The sequence below is a fragment of the Schistocerca gregaria genome, chromosome 7 (genome assembly GCF_023897955.1).
Source record: "Schistocerca gregaria isolate iqSchGreg1 chromosome 7, iqSchGreg1.2, whole genome shotgun sequence".
NCBI lineage: Eukaryota > Metazoa > Arthropoda > Insecta > Orthoptera > Acrididae > Schistocerca > Schistocerca gregaria.
The window spans coordinates 455136032-455158008 of NC_064926.1; positions in this window are offsets into that span (position 1 = coordinate 455136032).

Here is a 21977-nt window from a genome sequence, read left to right on the forward strand (position 1 = left end):
GGCCCTGTGTCGAGCTGTATAGTTACTGTATACAGACAAAGACCTCATAATAGCAAATGCTTTTACTCGTAAAGAGTTTTCGTCCTCCTAAATGTACATGTTTAACTCGTAGTGTGTTTAGTAAAAACAGCATAAACGACACAACGTTCAACCCAACTGCACAAAGTAGGTCGTTATATATTAAGGGAACATTATGCTGCGTGTTTCTCATTCAGAAAGTACATTGCAGCGTTGTTTGTTTGAGAGCTGATTGTGTCATGCCCTTGTAAGTCTCAAAACATTTACCAGCACGTGTATGAATTTGACAGCGGAAGGATCGTGGTCCACAGAGACTGACTTGTGCAACGATATTGCTGCTGGTACTGACCGCCATCACACCACTGTCATGCAAATATATGGAATCGGTGGGTTCATATGGGCCACACGGAAGGTCCGACGCAAGTAGCACTCGAGAGGATAGACATATTGTGCAATTAGCCACGTAGGTCGGTACAACTGCGTAACGTACCTTGAGTCAGGGATTCGGTGTGTTTAAAGGAACACAAGAATCGTTAGTGAAGACTAATGAAGTCAGGAGAGTCAAGGCTTGTCAACACGGCTACCACTGTTGCAGTTTCGCTTGATGCAGCAGTAGAGAGGGATACGGACAGTGATTCGCCCAAAGAACACACTGGAGACAGCAGTGACACAACGCCGTCTATTCAGATAACTCCCACATGGGTATACACCGCCATGAAGTGCTTGTTTTGTGTGGAGGCTCTGCAGACCGCATTCCTCAACGTTATACTGACCCACCACCTGGCGTACTCGTTATTTGCTGCCATTGGGTACACAACATGACCGTCTCTGACTCACGTAGTCGGTATTCAGTGCAATATGCGCAACATTTCTGACATTTTTCGCTGGTACCTCTTCTCTGTCTTAAGTGTTTGTGACTTTTCCTTTAAAGAAAATAGTGTGAAGTACATATAACGCCATATCTGCATTGATATACCTCCATCCAGAGCGTGTTAGACATTTTCTCTCACCTGTTTGTTCTCCAGACCTCTACATCTACATCTAAATCTACATCCATACTCCGCAAGTCACCTGACGGTGTGTGGCGGAGGGTACCCTGAGTACCTCTATCGGTTCTCCCTTCTATTCCAGTCTCGTATTGTTCATGGAACGAAGGATTGTCGGTATGCTTCTGTGTGGGCTCTAGACTCTCTGATTTTATCCTCATGGTCTCTTCGCGAGGTATACGTAGGAGGGAGCAATATACTGCTTGACTCTTCGGTGAAGGTATGTTCTCGAAACTTCAACAAAAGCCCGTACCGAGCTAGTGAGCGTCTCTCCAGCAGAGTCTTCCACTGGAGTTCATCTGTCATCTCCGTAACGCTTTCGCGATTACTAAATGATCCTGTAACGAAGCGCGCTGCTCTCTGTTGGATCTTCTCTATCTCTTCTATCAACCCTATCTGGTACGGATCCCACACTGCTGAGCAGTATTCAAGCAGTGGGCGAACAAGCGTACTGTAACCTACTTCCTTTGTTTTCGGATTGCATTTCCTTAGTATTCTTCCAATGAATCTCAGTCTGGCATCTGCTTTACCAACGATCAACTTTATACGATCATTCCGTTTTAAATCACTCCTAATGCGTACTCCCAGATAATGTATGGAATTAACTGCTTCCATTTGCTGACCTGCCATTTTGTAGCTAAATGATAAGGGATCTTTCTCTCTATGTATTCGCAGCACATTACACTTGTCTACATTGAGATTCAATTGCCATTCCCTGCACCATGCGTCAATTCGCTGCAGATCCTCCTGCATTTCAGTACAGTTTTCCATTGTTACATCCTCTCGATACACCACAGCATCATCTGCAAAAAGCCTCAGTGAATTTCCGATGTCATCCACCAGGTCATTTATGTAGATTTTGAGTAGCAACGGTCCTATGACAGTCCCTTCCGGTACACCTGAAATCACTCTTACTTCGGAAGACTTCTCTCCACCCATCGACGACATAAGTTCATGGGTTGCTGAGATACAGGCATGCCACGCTCGTCAGCCATTATGACTGAGCGATGTGGTCCGAAATAGTTGTGCATGCACCAGCACTGTACTCCGTCGTCAGATCTGCCACATCTAGAGATGGTGATGACATATGGACGTGCAACTTCTTGCCATGTACTGTGGTTTCAACACTCTTGAACTACCTTCCGTAGATGCTCACGACAGAAGCACGCGAACAGCCGATCGACTTCACCGTTTCCCAGATGCTCGCTCCAAGGCACTGGGCATTACAATCTGACATTTGTCAAAGTCGCTTCCGTATTTGCGTCACTCATCGTCGCTAGAATGATTCCCCACTACTCCCTGCTCCGCATACATTTCTCTTACTGCATCATGCGACCTCCACAGCGCCGGCAGCATACAACATCGCGGTGGACAGTACCTTATGTTTTCGCTCATAAGTGTATACGCTTTGGGAACTATTTGGGTGGCGTATAGCACAAACATAAAATTGCCGCAATCCCGCACCCACATCTGGTTGATTCAACTATAACAACGTCTTCAGGGTGTTACAATTTTATTCGCTACCCTTGTAGTTAAATGTTCTGTCATTTCCTTTTAGTAGCGATACAGAAAAAACGTTAAATTGCATAGTAGCACGCTAGATTTTGGTTTATACATTGCTGCGTCTGAAGATGAAGCATGGCCCCTTTACGGATGTAACATAGAAATAATGACGGTTAATATGCTTATATGCGAGCTTTAATAATGCTACGGAAGCGATATGAAAAACATCACACACACAGCTATTAAAATCAGAGTGGTCAGAGTGGCTCCATCATCGTCATCTTTCTCGCCCACTTCAGTTAACCCGCATGGGAACGTAAATGAGTGGGTGAGAAAGGGCAGACAGCGCACGGCGACTGCTAAATCGTTTAAGGGTGTTTAGTGGCGGCGCGGATTCCCTGGGGAGGCCGGCGCCCTCATCAAACATTCAGGCCGCGGCGGCAGGAGCTGTCGCCACAAGTTGGGCCGTCGCCCGCGGAGCGCTCGGCGCAGCCAGCACCAAGTTGCTCCGGAGCCATGACAACCAGGAAATAGAAACCTTGGGCCATCACACTGAAGGTCTCATTACTAGTCCTGTCGCTGTCGTAAGCGGCGACAACTGTAGAGTGTAAGATTTCGCTGGAAGACGACTTATTGGCTATCAATATCTCAGAATCTGTTCACGAAGTCCCGCTAAAATTTCAAACAAATTGTAACTTAGAAAACTAGAAGAGATAGATCGTTTTTTTTCTGCTACCCCAGAATTTCAGTGTGTGGTCCACTATTCGCTCATACAACATGAGAGCTACACTAGAAGAAAAAATCGCTACACCAAAAATAATTGATGTAGAGTAGAGAAATTTAAGGAACACATTTTTATAGGTAACATTTTTCACTGATTAAAATTGCAAGAAGACGAGATATACCACTGAAAGTGTGAAATATTAGTACATTAACAACGAGCGTTACGGCCACAATGTAGATTGCAAGAGTGCAAATGTTCATGTATTGTGCTCTATGGACGCGGTTGTCAGTTTGTGGGGTGGAGTTCCAATGCTTGTTACACTTAGTCAGGTCATCTGGTATGGCCGAGCGGTTCTAGACGTAGGTTTAAGTAGTTCTAAGTTCTGGGGGGCTGATGACCTCAGATGTTAAATCCTATAGTGCTCAGAGCCATTTGAACCTTTTGCACTTAATAAGGCAGTACAAGAACGGTTTAGGCTGTTTGTGGATGACGCTGGAGTTGTCGTCCATGCGATGTCCTATTGAGGTCAGATGTGATGATCGAAAAGGCTAAGGCAATATGTCGACAATCTGTAGAGCGTGTGGGGCTACAACAGTGGTATGTGAGCGACCGTTATCCAGTTTCAAAACAGTCCTTGGAATGCTGTTCATGAATGGCACTGTAAAGGTAAAATACACCAGACTGATGTAAAATTTTGCAGCCAGGGTACATGCAATAACCAGTAGAGTGCGCCTGCTGTCACAAGAAATCGCACCCCAGACCGTAACTCCAGGTGAAGGTACAATGTGTCTAGCATACCAGACAGGTTTGCTGCAGACCCTCAAGTGGTCTCCTTCTCACCAACTGCCACATGGTCGCGTATACAAACAGTGACGATGAAATTATGGGCTTATCACTCTAGGACATAGTGTAAAAAAGATCTGTGGATGGTCATTACGGATTGAAACCAGTCATCGTCTAAGGAATTGATATTGTGAGCAAAGACTGGAATAAAAAACATTTGGTCTCTTTCTACCCAACATGTGGCCATCACTGGCAACGAGTCGGGACTAGCTTGCATCAGAAAAAACAAAAAAGCTCCACCCTGCCCTCCATTGAGTTATCGCTTGACACCACTGAAGTCGCAAATGGTGGTGGTTTGGGATCAGTGTAATGGACGCTACAGACGTCTGGATCGGAGCTGTCCATGAAGTAATAGATCTGTAACAGTTCGATGTATCACTGTGGTGCCAGCTGCTGCTCGGATCCCTGGTGCACATGCAGTACGATGCGCCAGAGCTATACGCTGAACATGGTGCTCTTCCATCTTGGTAATGCCGTGTTGCGGTCCAGAGCCCGATTTTCTTGCGACCGTACGTTCTCGTGACGACCACTGCCAGCATTCATGTACAGTTGTTACATTCCTGACAAATATTTTTGCAGTGTCACGGAAGGGACATTCATTTTCTCGTAGCCCCATTACATGACCTCATTCAGACTCAGTTAGGTGATGAAAACTGCTCCTTTGTAGCCTTAAAGGCATCCCTCACTAACATCAACTCATCACGTCCAGTCTGAAGGTACAGATCGCTCATGACTGTTACAGTGTGTACATGACTTGCGTCGTCATATTCGCGTCACTAGCGCCATTATTTTCCGAAATTTTAATGGACAACATCTTCCGGATATAGACAAACGCCTACCAACTTCCGTTTATGTCGCACAACTCTTTACTGGTATTGCCATTTTTTCCGTCAGTTTATATTCGAGTTCTCCTCACGTAAGGGTTAGCATTATAGGAGCAATATTTCTGATTGTTTCCATGATTAGTGCACGAAGGGTAGCAGGGTCGTTCACTAGTGTTGTGAGCTTGGGCAGCTTTCGATGGGGCCATCACAACTCATCCAGCCCTTAGGAAATGTGTCATTTTGATTACATCGAGCACGTTGAAACTCCAATCTGGCACCGAGTGACGTAGCACAGTGGTTAACACACTGGATCCGTATTTGGGAGGACAATGGTTCAAATCCGTTCCCAACCATCCTGATTTAGGGTGATATTCCTAAATTCACTCGAGGCAAATCCTCAGACGGTTCCTTGAAATGGTCGCGCGATTTTCCTTCCCCGCTCTTGAAACAGTCCGAACTTTTGCTCCGTTTCTACCGACCACGACGTCGCCCGGACGTTAAACCATAATCTCGTTTCCTTGTTCCACTATGAGGACCCACTATCATTCTATAAGCTGATGGTTGCACCTCCTCGATCTGTGGTAGCAGCAAGTATTCGCCCGTAGCCAGGTGAACATTTCCGTTAATGGTTTTCTTTTTCTCCTTCTCAACGATTATCTATGGCTCGCGCCGCTTCTCTGCTCCCCCCCCCCCCCCCCCTGCCGGCCGCGGTAGCCGAGCGGTTCTAGGCGCTGAGTCCGGAACCGCGCGACTGCTACGGTCGCAGGTTCGAATCCTGCCTCGGGCATGGGTGTGTGTGATGTCCTTAGGTTAGTTAGGTTTAAGTAGTTCTAAGTTCTAGGGGACTGATGACCATACAAGTTAAGTCCCATAGCGCTCAGAGCCATTTTTCTGCTCCCCTGTCGCCAACTCTATCTGTCATGAGTTTTCTCAACGTTCATACTGCTTCCTTCCATTGCTCCTTCCACATCATGTTGCCAGCTGCATCATGGGCGACTCTTTATCTCACGTGGGATTGTGTCCGTCGTAGTATCCTATTTGATATATTGTCCACGGCCGGAGTGGCCGAGTGGTTCTAGACGCTACAGTCTGGAACCGCGCGACCGCTACGGTCGCAGGTTCGAATCCTCCCTCGGGCATGGATGTGTGTGATGTCCTTAAGTTAGTTAAGTTTAAGTAGTTCTAAGTTCTAGGGGACTGATGACCTCAGAACTTAAGTCCCATAGAGCTTACAACCATTTTGATGTAATGTCTTCATTCATCTTATTCACACTGCCAAACCACCTAAGTCATTTTTGTTGGAAGTCGTCACAGATATCCCTATCAGCTTCATTCCTTATCGAATTATGTCATTTCTTATCATCCATCGTAGTACAAGTTAACCTTCGTCCTTAGTAATCCATCTCATGCCGAGAAGTTTTTTTTTAATGTCCCAGGAGTCTGCTCCATTCAGAACTACACCCTGAACTACAGTCTTACATACGAGGGGCGTTTGAAAAGTCCATGCAAAGTCCAAGAGATGGCACCACTGGTGCGTATCAAGGTCACGTTTAGTTAGTAGCATCTTTGGAAAGAACGCACACCAAGTTTCAGCCATGTTGGTCAATTTCTTTTGGCGTTCGTGTGAATCCAGGAAGTCGAGTGCTTGTCAAAAAATGGTCGAAGAAGAATTTAGTGTGGTGATTAAACATTAATTTATGAATCGCAAAACGCCTAAAGAGACTAAAGAGAAGCTTTATAAACATTACAGTGACTCTACACCTTGGATTACAATAGTTTATAAGTGGTTCCAAATTTTCGGAGTGGCCATATAGGCACAAGTAATGCTGAACGTTCCGGATGCCCTGTAGAGTTTACGACTTCAGAAATCATTGAGAAAATCCATGATATGATGATGGATGACAGAAGAGTTAACATGTGTGACATTGCTAGTGCTGTGGGCATCACGAATGAATGGGTACATAATATTTTGCATAAACATTTGGACATGAGAAAGCTATTGGCAAGATGGGTTTCTCGATTACTAACGCTTGTCCAAAAACGGAATCGTGTGAAATGTTGCAAGGATGGTTTGTAGCTGTTCTGGAAGAATCCACAGGACTTTTAAGTATCGTTTCGTCACTGAGGATGAAACATGGATACATTACTATACTCCTGAGACCAAACAACAATCTAAACAATAGGTTACCAAGGGAGAATCTGCACCAAAAAAGGTTAAACCAGTCCTTCGACCGGAAAGGTTATGGCGACTGTCTTTGAGGATTCGCAAGGGATAATCCTCATCGACTATCTGGAAAAGGGTAAAACTTTTACAGGTGCATATTATTCAACGTTATTGGACCGTTTCAAAACCGAACTGCAAGTAAAACCCTGGCGAATGTACCGCAAAAAAGTCCTTTTCCATCACGACAATGCACCAGCACACACATTAAGCGGTGTGGTGGCAAAATTAATGGAAATAGGATTCCAACTCGTTTCACGTCCTCCGTATTCTCCAGACTTGGCTCCCTCGTACTGCTATTTGAAGAAATGGCTGCCGCGACAAAGATTTTATTCAAACAAGGAGGTGATTGCAGCAACTAATAGCTATTTCGCTGATTTGGACAATTTCTATTTTTCAGAAGGGATCAGTAAATTAGAACTGCATTGGACGAAGTGTGTAAGTCCAAAAGGACACTATGTCGAAAAATAAAAAAGGGTTAACCGCAAACATGTAAGTAGTTTTTTTTTTTTATTTTTGCATGGACTTTTCTAACGCTTCTCGTAATCTCTTCTTCGTTGTTTTTCTTATCTCTTTGTTTCACTGGACAGAGATCATTTAACTTGTTAATCTTAGTAGTGGTTTCATCATTAGACCCTGTTTATTAAAAAATACCCCAAGATATTTTGCCTTTTCTGTACCTGTGATTACCTCTCCATCTACCTTCAAATTATTTAACTTTTCCGTTCCAATTACCAAGTACTCACACTTCTTGATGATCATCTTCAGGCCAACATTATTGTATTCTTCTTCAAGCTTCCTTGTCCTACAGCTCATATCATCTTCTTCTGCTAGTACAATCTGGTAATTTGCAAAACACAGGCTGAATGTCTGCTGCCCTCTACTGTCACTCCCATAACCTGCCATTTTTTACGCGAAATCTGCAGGACTGCTCACACATACAGCTTAATAAGGGTCAGCGACAGCCCACATTCCTGCCGCAGACCCTTACTCACCTCCAATTCTTCTGTCAACTATTGCCAATCCTTACTGTCGCTATGTTTATTTTCAAATCATTTCATAACAGCCTTTAGCAACGTTCGATCCAACTCTGTGTCTCTTAGCTTTTACCGTAGTTTGTTGGTAGGTACATTATAATACGTTTTCCATAGTTTTCTCTGCAAGAAAAATAGACCTATCACTCTATTGAGCATTATACCAAGCCAACCGTTAAGATTATGACTATCACAGATGTGTTCATGTGTGCTGTGTACGTTTTCGAAGCCACGAATCCTGTGGTTATGTCGATTCACGTGTCGAGAAATATGGAACTTTCACTCATGTGGAAGCTGGTACATCTTCGGCTAGTCATTGTCAGCATCTTTTGAGGCAGTCATGGATTACACGACTGTATATCGCAGAGGACGATCGTTTGGTTTCAATGCTTGAATCATTTTCCCTTTGTTTGGTAATTGACGTAACCGCTAACGTAACTCTTTATGGATAGTCAATCTTGCTTCATCAAATTCGCGTGTGACATAATTCACGTCGCAGGTCTAAGATGAAATGCAGTTAGTTCTCTATAAACACGTGTTTGAGACGCACGAGGACGTCCAGTTCGCGAAAGATCTTTGTGATTCCCTGTGCTTTAAAGTTTCTGAACCACCTCGTTATGCTTGTTTTTAGCGGTGGTGCCCTCCCACACTACCGTCGAAATTCCACGGTACCATAGTCGCAGATTTGGATTCTTCATATCAGATGACAGAGTGTGTGTTTTCATAGTCTGTTGCCATTTTGATGCAACCAAGCTGAATGTAAAACAAAGGAAAAAATTCAGAAGCTGCTAAACATTTTGCCACAAACCACGAGTAATCTGTAGTAGTTTCCAAATTACAATTTTTTTGAATGATAGCAGGACTTTGTGGCACTCTGAATTTTATTTATTTTTATTTCTTTTGGTTTCACATTCTAGTAAAGACGATCGTGGATAGCATTCTGCTAGACCGTATGAAAAAATTATGGGTTTCGTTAGTTATGAACGTGTATCTAACGTTTAAGGTTCAAAGTTGCGATGTTCTCGCTGCAAGTATTGTGTGCGCGTAACAATGAACGCGCTCTGCCCAAATCGGCGGTGGAAAATCGCTGGAAAGGAAAGAACCTTCCCTAATTTCAGTTAGAGCTAGAGTTGTGTTAATTCTTTAGAAACGGGTGAGATGTTTCGTCTAGGCAACGGCTTATCTGGAAAACAAATCAACTGCCTGAAAAACCTTTTATTTCGGTGATTAGCTCTGTTGACGACAGATCCTTCCAGAGTTGCGTATTGCATGGCTTTTGGTGGCGCCTAGATATTGTCTTCGGAGATCGTTGTCTTTCTGCAATTTTTCGATGTTTACTTCGCAAGTTCATGAAAAAATTTCTTTTTTGTTATTTAATATTCCAAGCCTTCAACAAAATTGACGTTAAAAGTCAGAAACTCACGGATGGGTATCTGTAGTGTCTCGTATATATCAGTCTGTCAACTATTTTCATCGAATATCATATAACACTCTGTATACTCGTTGGCTGCCGTATAGTAGACTTACTTTAGTGTGTGTATTCTTCTTCTTTTTAACAATTCACGTATTCAGAGAGTTGCTATGTCGTTATGCTTAATTGTTTTTCAATTTGTCTGTTATATTTGCGAGACGTACATGCTTTTATAAGACGTCCACGGAAATCTCATACGAAATGCAAAAAAAATGTGCAAAGTGTTCTATTCCCAACTACGTGAAGAAGTAAATCAAAGCGCTTCTCCCAAGAAGACATTTGCGTGAGTTGATAATTGGCTTACTACAAAATTATCATGTTTTCACCTAACAGATATTTTTTTAATATATTGTGTAATGCTGTTACAAACTCATGTGCGTGCCTGAAATGCATACACAACAGCACTCAGTATACCAATGAAAAGTTATACAACGTCATAGAAGAGTGTCCTCTGAAAAGAATTGTTTACTTTCATCAATAAATTACATAAAATTATTATCACGATCCACACTCATAATTTCCCTGATTGATATAATTTTCTGTCGTCAAAGCTTTTATATTTTACAAACTACACAACTTAAGCCATCAACAATACCTGTTAAACAGGAAATGAACAATTCCATAATTTTACGTACATGTAAATAAAATGAAGTAAAACAAAACTTACTATACGAAGAAGTTTTACCTGTTCTGTTCGAAATTTAATGTGGAAAGCGTATTTCACTAACGCCACCTGACAGCCAGTTTCTTTTAATACAGACTGCCCCACATAGCAGCACTAGTCCATGCTTTGGTTATAAATAGGTATTATAACGAGATACTGTCAGTGTCTCCTCAATGTGGGATGTTTCTTTTTATTTAATATACGGATTGGTTGACAGTCTTTACACCAAACATCTAGGAATGATGAAATACGTTATGGGGAACAACATTTGCTAGAGCCACAATAATTTACGACGGTATCAGGGCGTATGCACTCTGCTCATGCATATGAAATATAAATTGCCTATATAATTCAGTCATCTGTTCCACTTGATAACCCGCACCTGCTCCGGAGCGTGGTATAACAGCAGCAGAAACTGAAGTTGGCGCCATGTGCTGTCTATAGTTGTTACTGGCTGTCCCACTACATAGCTGAGTCGTTGCCACTGCCTGACTTGCAACAGTTGGCTGTCGATGACCACTGCGCGTCGTTCACCAGACCTGCCACAAACAATTATTCCACTGCAGAACTGGTGAATGTACATTCCCTATACAGTGAAGGTAGAGGCTGTGGACTCCTAGCAGTACAAACCTATCAACAAGCAAATCAGCGATCAGAAGAAATGTCGGCGCTACTCACATGTCCGTTTAGAGAATACTTCACCAGCACTTGTTACAGACATTCTTCTTGCAAGATCTACAGTCCCATGGACCAATTGACTCTACTCCTGTATGTGGTATTCACAGTGTTTGTGTAGCATTGGATTGCTGATTCAGAGTATGAGACACAAGTGTTATTTACACACAAAGCACGTTGTGTGAGAGGTGGCTACGGAACCACCCACAAGAGCCTGGTATGGGCAGAAGAAAACACACGTATTGTCGTGCTCACACATCATCATCAACAGATTTCGGTAGATTTGTGGACTGGTCTACTCAGCAAACACGTTATTTCACCCTTTATTCTTCCAGCTCAACCAGACAGCCAGATGAATCAGTTTTCTGGAAAATGCCTTACTCGAGGGGCTTGAAGATGTTCTGCTAAACGCACGTCTGAAAATAGAAAATATGGTTTCAATATGATGGCTCACCATCACACTCTTGGTGGTGGGAGTTGGGTAGGCAAAGCTGTTCTATGGCGTGGCAACCATGGTCAACCGACCCGACGTCCCTGGAAGTCAGATCAAAAGTAAAGTGTATGCTATGCCTGTAGAACACTGCAGCACCCTCATCGAACAAATATGGGCAGCAAGTAATACTGTACAGTCCATTCCTGGAATGTCGGGTGCTGCCACAGTCTGTAATCAGATGGGAAGTAATCACTTTGGGCACATTCTTTGGGTTCATGTTTGGACTTCTTAAATATAACAAGCGCGAAATGAACTACATTTATAGCATTAGACTGGACTAAATGTCTTGTATGCGAATGTGACATTTCCTTTCTCTTACTTGTATTAAGTTATATATGTGTTTATTTCTTTAAATGTACTACAGCAAGAAATCTGGCATTACAGTAGTTGCTGCAAACTTCGAATTACCTTTCTTTTTGCTCTTGTCACTAACTTTTTTCGTCATAGAGCGTCGATTATTTTAGAGATACGCTTTTCCATGTCTTGTCTAGGTAGCCATAGCGGAAAAACGCGGAGATGGTCAAACAAGAAGGGGATGGTTGTGGTGCAATTGTACTGCCTTTCAGTGTTTCAGATATAGGAGGCGCCTCTGCATCGTTTATAATTTAGTCTGTTGGTTTAACTGTCAAGAAATTATCCCCATATTCTCGGTAGATTTACCTTAAATTTTCGCAAAAGCTCCTTTCCTTTTACACAGAATTTTTCCTTCTGTCTGCCTAGCACTTACCTCTCAGTGATGTGGAGATTTGGCAGAAACTAAACGTGGTTCGGATTTCACGTTAAACTTTAGGTCGCCTTTTCCTGGTTGGATAAGAGGCTAGGGATACCAGAGACGCTGACGTAACATTCAAATGAAAGACCTGCAACACTGAGCCACATGAATTTATGCAGGGATTTTGATATTCTTATGACTAACAGACATATTGGTTGACGAGGAAGGTAAGTAAGTGTATGTATATTATTTAATAATTTTTTGTGCAAATTTGCTGAACAGTGATGAATTTAATTCACTCACAGCGTTTTTCTGTCAATATTTGAAGGATACTTTCAGGTACTACTGTAGGGATTTTTCTCCTCGTGGGGGTCTGGTGCTGGAGTCAGCAAGTTATCAGCAGGCCCCATTGTTAATTGTTTAATATTTAAGTGGCATTTGGAGAAGGAGAGCCCAAAGGATTAGATCTGAGTAGGGTGTTTTCTCGTACAAGCGATTTAAAAAACTTTGATGACATTGTTGTCTATAATGTAACACCTTTTCTGAAGCCTCAGTAATCAACTTCTGCCATGTGGACCACTGCAATACGCGCAGAAAGAGATTTAATAACATTCTGGAAGGTACCGACAGTGATGAGGAACCATACCGACACCAGTGCGGTCGCTAGCTACGCTAGGTTTCTTCATTGGGCATCCATGACAAGTACAGTCCAGTCAATATCGACTATTAGGTTCTCGATTGCGTATCCAGAGAGTTTGACGGCTAGGGGAATATGACGCTCTTCAAACCGTGCATATACACTGCAAGCAGTGCGAAACGTTATATTCCTCTGCCGGTAAATATAATCTTGCACAGGAAAAAACAAATTGCATATAGGGGTGGAGCTAGCGCCCAAGGTTAGATGCAGACATTTGTTAATCTATTGCGCATTCCAGAATGATGAAATCACCCATGCAACTCCACGGAAACATGTCCCAGACCACAATGCTCCTCTCCAGCCTGTTTCCTTGCGGGGTGTTTGCTTTCAGATGTTTCACGCCTTACACCCCATGGCCATTTGTGATTCATTTGAAGAGGCCACCTGTCGCCACGCAGTGGACATAGAGTTGTTGTGGTACTGGCGTCCAAATTTCAGCCCTCGCGCCGAAAAACTGCAGTCAGAAAAGGTGTGTGAACCAGGTGACTGCTGCAGGAGTTCATACACAGCAACATTCGCTGAATGGCTATTGAGGAGGCAATGCTCGTAGCTCCTTGGTTCATCTGGATGATCATTTGCTGACCCACTGCACGCCTATTCACCCATAGAGATCTGAGCAGCTGTTGTTCAGCGCTGTCATGTATGGCCCATTGTGCACCATTCTTGTCTCGACGTCGGTATTGGATAGCGCGATTTAGGCAAGATCGGTACAGTAAAGCCACAGTGGCATGTGGAGTAGCTTCTAAAATGCTTCTACCCTTGGATGGAAAGCCAATTATCATGTCCTTTTGGGCGACAGATAAATCGCTGCATTTCCAAATTACAACTACGACTGCACTTCTTCCCTTGTTCCCATGATTCCCATGACAAGCTTTACATACTCTACGCTGCTAGTACTGCCACCTGCCGCCTGTAAGTGGCTTTTGCACAATAGGGTTAAAACGTCAATGGGTGAGAGCCTATTCATCAGAGTGGTTGTGAGTCGTGACACTCGCTCACATACAATGGGATGACTGCAGTCAAGCACAATGCCACACCCAAGTGACTGAAACACAAAGAAAAGAAAAAGTTTGCTTTAAAATGAGACCAAAAGAAATAAATCACAAAGCAAGATGACTTAAGAGCTGCATAGGGATGTTTCAACTTACAATTCCAAGGATTTGAGTGTTCAAGCAGAACTTCGTCTATGTGACATGTAATTCCAACTGATTGAGAAACTTAATCTTCATACTGCAGGAGAGGATAAACTGTTTAAATTTCAATATCACCAACTAAAGTAATGAATAAGAGGTTAAATTATGAGCTTATAAAGAATTATACAATAGAGACCTAATTGCAACAACTTCACTGTGCCGCTACTATATGACGAGACACTTGCTCACAGATTAATCTCCACTAAATAGTCCCAAACTAAGCTCGCCACGATAACTGAATACCACAGCATACAAACTGTAAAGATCTCGCTCAATTTCCTATGCCTTGTAGTACCTGCGTAGCAGTATTGACGTCTGTCATAGGAAAGCAGCTTTCCTTTCCATATTCAAACACATTACAAAACCTTTAAAATTTTTTTATCCATACCGGCGGACAGAACGAATACGAAAACGGAACAGAGCAGACAAAATAGCACAATCCCTTAAAACAAGGAAGCCCACATGTCTAGCAGTTCATGACCGAATTCTATTGAACGGGAGCAAACCGACTCTCCAAGCATTTAAAACTGTATCACAGACGAAGCAAAGAGACTGCTACAAAACCTGTATCGAATGATTGAAGCTTGTTAGAACATATTTGTATAAAGTATAACAAATATATGTATCATACCCACAGAAAACAAGAGATAATCCAAGGAAACTGAAAGTGCTGAATATATTGTCCTGTGTAATACTTCTTCTCTTTCCACCAAACAGGATAGATCCATTTACACAGAACTTCCAAATTTTCCCAGTCACCCTTGTTGTGAGACTGTGGTTAATGATACAATCACAAACGACATTGATATTCCTTTAAGCTTCTCAGATCAACATTAAATGCTTCTAAACTTTCATTTGTTAGACCTGTCCCAATAAAACTACCAATTGCTAGACGTTCAATACTGATATTGCCCAGCACAGGATTTATTTCACGTTTCAAAGCAACTATCCGTCAGTGCCAACAATGCCTCAAAAATATTCTTGAACTTTCCCCTCGTAGTTTCCAAAACTTATCGATCTTGGATAACCAGAATTTTACTGCCTACTTCAGCATATACATTATTCCTTTTAGGTTTCTCTATTGGATACTTCTTCTTAAAACAGAAATACACTTTATCTGTTTCTCAGTTAAATATTACGTCTCACTTTCTCTTTCTGCTAACTTAGTTCCAAAAATTCTCTCTGTATCCGAACTCTTAAGACCTCTTCACTACTAGCTTCATCCGTTTTATATTTTGATGCTTTGACGCTCTACAAATAGTCACCATCCTGCTGCAAACTAACAGTGTAATATGCCGCAAAGATCTTGTGTTTTGTGGAATTCTTCCTTCTCCAAGTGCGTAACTGAAGAACTTAAATATGATACGTTCTTTCAGGTTTAGGTTATCCATCTCATGTGGTTTATTTCATTTATATACGCTATTGTCACAAAAGCTTTTGCAGAAAGCTTTATCGTTTAAAAAGGTATTGACATAACACAAATCTACAATCCTGTTGTAGATCATGCCCCAGACTGATATTGGATTATACATATTTTCTGTGCTGATATCCCTGGCCTATATCATTCCCATGTATTGGCCCAGCAGTGTTGCATTAATTACTTTCCCATATTGTTTTTTATTGGTCTAACATATTATTTGTTTTCAAGGTTCGGTCTCTAATTCCATAGAATTTGCCGCCATTAAAAGATCTGCTTCCTTATCTGTCTCCGAAATTTGCTCTGAAACTCTGTGTTAGACTCTGCCAGAATGATAATTTCTAGAATTATTACTACCTGTCCCAGTTTCTGTGGGGTTCCTGCTGCCAGTTCCTTGTGGTTTGGAAGTGCCTGTGTGTATGTTCTGAAACAACAGCCATGTTCTCATTGTAATCTAGAAACTACTCCATTGAACAACCAGGTGCATTTAATAACCGCTAACGCAAGATCTTTTGCTGACATCTTTTCAGAATAAAAATTTCAATCAACACTCCAAGAGATTTCTCCATGTGCACAAGGTTCCGCCATTAATTTTTACACAAGCCCTTCATTCTACCTCTTCCTTCTCAATCACGTGGCCAATTCGATAATTTACTCTACATCTTAAACTATTTGCCACAGACCAGAAAGTGCCAAGAAAACTTTTCAACTCCTCTTACACTAAATTTTGTAGACTACTTCTGGTTTCGTCTTATTGCAGTTATTTCCTCTAACAGTTTTTGACAAATTTAATTTTTTGGTGAATGTCATGTCAGGTATAAAATTATTGAGAAAAATAAAAAATGTCTACTGTTGGTACTTTCCTTTCCCAGAAAAACATTCCACTGGTTTAATTTGCCATTTAATATTACTGTAAAAATATCGCGAAAAGCAAAATTCCTTCAAACTTTTACTTGAATATCAAAATCTGACAGTTGTTGATTGGTTACGGATTCTGGTCTGTTTAATGTACATATATTACATATCATAGAGTATCTCATGGCCTCAACTACATTAAGTAGCGTACTCATTTGGGCCTGTGAACTACCAGTGACACGTGAGAGCTCTGATTTTAATTTGCAGGCTTATGATTTAATCGGATTGTAAACTTTTTCACATTCTAAAGGTCTACGGCATGACATACGGAGCGTTTAAAAAAGTGCCGAAATTTTGAAAGGTGATAGTAACCACCAAACAAGGAAAAATTTCCAATAAATACGAGTTCGCAATAGCAAACTTCGTACACTTTTTCATAGGAGAAGTGCAACTTGGCGTCCATTCGTGACACTTATCATAGGAGTTCCTGAACGTGACGTCCGTCCATGGAAACTTACTGTACAAAGTTCACAATAACAGTAATCATAACAATGAAGCCATTTGTGGATTTAGATACGACACTACGATACGTACCCAACGTTGCAAGTGATCTACAGTACAATAATACATACTAACAAGACTGAAACTACATTACCTATAACACAACGCGAACAACACAAACACTAGGGTATGACGATGCAGAGAGAGACACGTCCAGTAGTAAACCCTGTTGTCGGATCACCCAGGTAATGACCGCACAGTGTTTGTTTGTCATAGAGGCGGACATATTCTCAACCAGATGTTTTCAACCACTATGGACACGTTTACAGATCTAAGAAAATATGCGTTTTCGCAACCATGCTTATCAGACTTCTTTCTTGTTTCGGTAGGTACTACTATCTCTCAAAATATTTGACGCTTTCGTTAACACCCCGTAATGTTTGAAGTATTTTTAAACGGTCAAAATACTGAACCTTTTCGTAATGTTTGTTTATTATCATTTAGCACGAAGCAAAGACATATTTTCCACTTCAACATAGCATGTTCCATCTTACCACCAGACTATGTACTAGAATTATAGTATCTGTTGTTCTCGTCACTCTGCCAGTTACGGGTGTAGCTCACTGGAAACTCTGCAAGGCGGCACACAAACGCTCGTCTTCAGCTTTGGTGGCATCTTTCTGTTGTGATGCATTGTGACGTCATTCTTATAGCGTCAGACAAGGTCTACGTCAGAGTTACGATCATCTGTACCGTTTCCCATACATTAAAGGCTAGTTTCCCAAAAATTGAGTCCTGGTAGCCTCACAGACTACCGCTTCTGTTCTCAAGCAAATTTTATTTCTAATAATCTTATTAAGCATGGCTGACAGGTGGATAGAAGGGCTAAAATCACACAAAAACGAAAAACAGTAGAAATATTAATTCAGTATATTATATAGTATACGATATGCTAATTTAATATTAGAAAAAGATCGTCTTTTGGATGAAACAGATTACTTGTATTCAAGTATTTCGACCATGTGCATGGAGTTTGGTATTTCAGTTACCTTAGAATGATTCATGAAGATAGTGTCGAAGAGTAGGCTGAGCATTGCTCCCATGTCTGTGTTTGTGGGACTAAATGGTTCAAATGGGTCTGAGCACTATGGGACTTAACTGCTGAGGTCATCAGTCTCCTAGAACTTAGAACTACTTAAACCTAACTAACCTAAGGACATCACACACATCAATGCCCGAGGCAGGATTCGAACCTGCGACCGTAGCGATAGCGCGGTTCCAGACTACAGCGCCCAGAACCGGTTTGTGAGACTAGATCACGGAAGCAAACCTTCCAAAAAACCTGTTATGTCACTCCAGATATGAGGTGGTTCTCACATCCCACAGTGCTAGTTGAAACGGCAGGGAGCCTTGTCATGAATCGTGGAATCTGTTGATTCCAAACATGGACAAACAACAAATCAAGTTTTTGCAGGAAAAAAATCATAAAATTTAAACTTCGTTGAAATAAACAAATTAAAATCAGTCAACACACAAACAAAGTAAGCTGTACAGCTTCAGAAAAATACACTGTCTCATTCTAGGCGACAACGAGACCAGTAACACATTCAATTTGCCAACATCTTGCAGGTCAGTTCCGTTGGCAACCACAACTCGACAACTGACATTCACTATAGCGTCTAGCCGCCGCTTCCGCACATATAGCCTAACCGAAAGGTACATGCACATTCCGCCCTCCAATCGCTAAATGCGCCAGCTGTCTGCCAAAAACTTTCCGAGCCCGGACCTCCGCCGTTCTTTTCCAGCGGCAGACTCACTGCACTCGCTCGCAGCAACCGCACCCACCCACTTTCTTGTTCACCAAAGAGTTCTCAGCCAAAAAACAGTTGCACCGACACTTCCTTGGAATCAGACCCCAAAGTCATTCCTCGAACCGCTTACTAGTAGGGCTGGGGATAATTTCTAAAGTGGGAATCATTTTTTACCGAGGAGACACCGCCTTAAAGTAACAGTGTCTATGCACGCTAGAGGGTTTGCTTGTTTCAGCGAAGCAGAGGGCTGTACCGGTGGTAGTGTAGTTACTGACAGTGTCTTCCCTGCTGGGCAAACCCTTTGTAGATGAGTCAGACAAAGAGTGCCTCACAACGTCGCATCTATTACTTTATCCGATCCTGAGCAGCCCATTCTTGACATCGAAACATAGGGTAGGGGGGTAGCGGGGATTTTTAGCCACAGTGAAGGCCGCCTCTGTAGGGGAGTAAATCCTGAGAAAAAACCACAATCTTTCGTGTTTGGGGTTTGGCGGAGAATTCGCATCCCACCCCAGTTAAAACAAGTTTTGATATGTTTCACAAACATAATAAAATACCCACATAGATCAAGAGGCATCGACTCAGGTCAACAATAAGGCTTTAATTTGTGGAACATGGAATGTACAGGGACTAGCAAGAATAATTGAAAATACAATGAAAAATGGTAGTACTGAATATGAATATCCTGATAGTGACAGAAACAATAAAAGAAACAGTGTGGACAAGGGGACGAGACGTTGTTTTGTGAGATAATGACCTGTTGTTCTAACAGCATTACACTATATTTCAGATCACCACAAGTACTTCATCTCTTTAAGGTTGTTAAAAGCGATTCAACAGCCAAGATCGCATTAGATTTTTTTTTATTTAGGACAATAGGTTTCAACAGACTTTACTGTCATGTTCAGATCTTAAAATCTTTTGTTGTCAAACATGTTAATTTAATGCCGACCTCACGAATGTTTTACAACAAACGATTTAAAACCTGAAGAGACAGGACAGTGTGTTGAAACATGTTCATTATATGCTGCCCTCACACATGTTTTAAACAAAGGATTGTAAGACCTGAAGACGACAGCACAGTCTGTTGAAACCGGTTTTCCTATAAAAAATATTTTATGGGGTCCTGGATGTTCAATGGCTTTTTAACAACCAAACAGATCGCCGTGCAGTTCAACAAAAGGAGAAATGTCAATTCTAAAGGTTGGTGCGCTGCTGAAGCTATAATCGTAAACCACCACCAACTTCTCAGCGGACTGCAATAATTTACTCATTCCCACAAGTGGAATAACAACTACTCAAGTTTTCGATATGGATGCGAAGAGAGTTAATCCGATTCTTCTAAGGTGCTCAAACGAGAGGACAACCACAAACTGTTACTGAAACACCGGTGGTCCACTGCTTTTCTACAAGTACAGCTATGCCGCCCTGACGTTATAGTTAACGCCTTATTTTAGTTTCAGATATGAGAGCCATTCATATTTACGATAGAGGTCTGGCAAAATACAGTTTTTCGCATTTCGCCTTAAAATTGCATTTCTCCTTAAACCAATTATTCCGACTTAGTGAGGTTTATGGCGCACACGATGAGTACTACGGACGGTGCGTGATTCTCAAACATTATCAGAACACCCTGCTAATGTGTATCCATAGAATATGATTTTCTCTTTGCGTTTTCCTCCTTCTCCCTAATAATGGGGTAAATGGGCCATAGATGGCGTGGTCGGCACTAGGATGTCGGGCTTCTGTCGAGTAGTTCTCTTGATGTGTATTCCGAGACTTAACAAACATTAAAGTGCTAGACGTCTCATCATATTACATTCTTTATGCTTCAATATGTGGTTACAGCTATGTAGACGAGATCCATTAAAAGACATTGTTACTTGTAATAAGGTCTAAACACTATATACTGAGATTCAGCGAACAAAAACCTGTCCCGAGCCATCGAAACAGTAAGTAGTAACATAGTGTAACACGTTCCACTACGCACCTTGCAGTGCGTTGACCAGAATGCGAACTCATTTTCCGTTTCAGAAATTTCACTTGTTAGCATGATATACCACCATTCATTTCGATATTGGAAAAGAGAGGTACTGCAAAAATGATAGACCCATAAAAGAATCTATCTTGAATCGATTTCGAGTTAACGGGATATTGTACGTGAAATTCGTTGAAATTTGACCTTTTCTATTCTATACTCCATTATGTATTTTGGACTGTACTGAGCATTTTTATGTATAATACGTTCAAATCAGACAATTGTGAGACCTTCAAATAATATTTTGAATGTTGACGTGTAACTGTCAAATTTCACGGCTGTGCATATACTGCCACAGTTGAGCAGTCATATCTTGGAAACTACACAGTCTAGGGGATTGTGAATTGCTTTGTTTTGTGCCTACTGCTGCGTCTCAGAAGTTAGCATTACGAATAGACAAATCAGTCCTTTGTTGCTGATACTTGTATTCGTTGAAAGTAGTGTGGTTATTGGCTATTTTTGTAGTAAGCGAAAGGACAAAGTAATTGATGAATTACATGACTATTACGTGAAGGCCATTAGAAGTAATTCTGACAATTTAGAGAAGATGAAAAGAGTTGTGTGAAGCACTTTCTTTCATTTAATATCAACTGATGAAAAGCCATGTCATGCTTTGTGTCCACCTACACCAAACACTTGTTGTAAATGTAGGCAAGCTGACTTTCTGGCACCCTGCATGAATTTACTCATTAACATACTCTTCCTTTGGCAGTAATGGAGGCAATCAAACCCATTTACAGAAATTTGGCAAATCCTGAGCTATGAAAGAAGTGTTTACATGGGAAGACCCAGAATGTGAATGACTCCTTCAATATTGTTGTGTAGTGCCATGTGGCTAAAAATGTATTTGTTGACCTTATGACTCTAAAGTTAGCAGTGTCTGATGCTGTAATAACTTTTAGTGGTTATGAAAGACTTAAGGTTCTGGAGAAGTTAGGGGTAACATTTGGAAAGAACACAGCTAAAGGACTGCGGGAACTGGATGAGCTTTGTGTATGTGAAGCTGAGCAAATGACAAAAGAAGCAAGAAAGAAAAGGAAAAGGCAAGCGCTGGGCTGTTGTGACACTGTTGAAGACACAGACTATGGACCAGGGAAATTCTAGTGCACAAAAAGTGGAGAAATGTAAGTCTGTACAAAAATTTGTAATGAAAAATGTCTTAAACCTCAATATCTCTGAACTACATTTTTGCAATAAATGGCCAATTTTTGAAAAAAAGTACTGATGGTAGAGATAT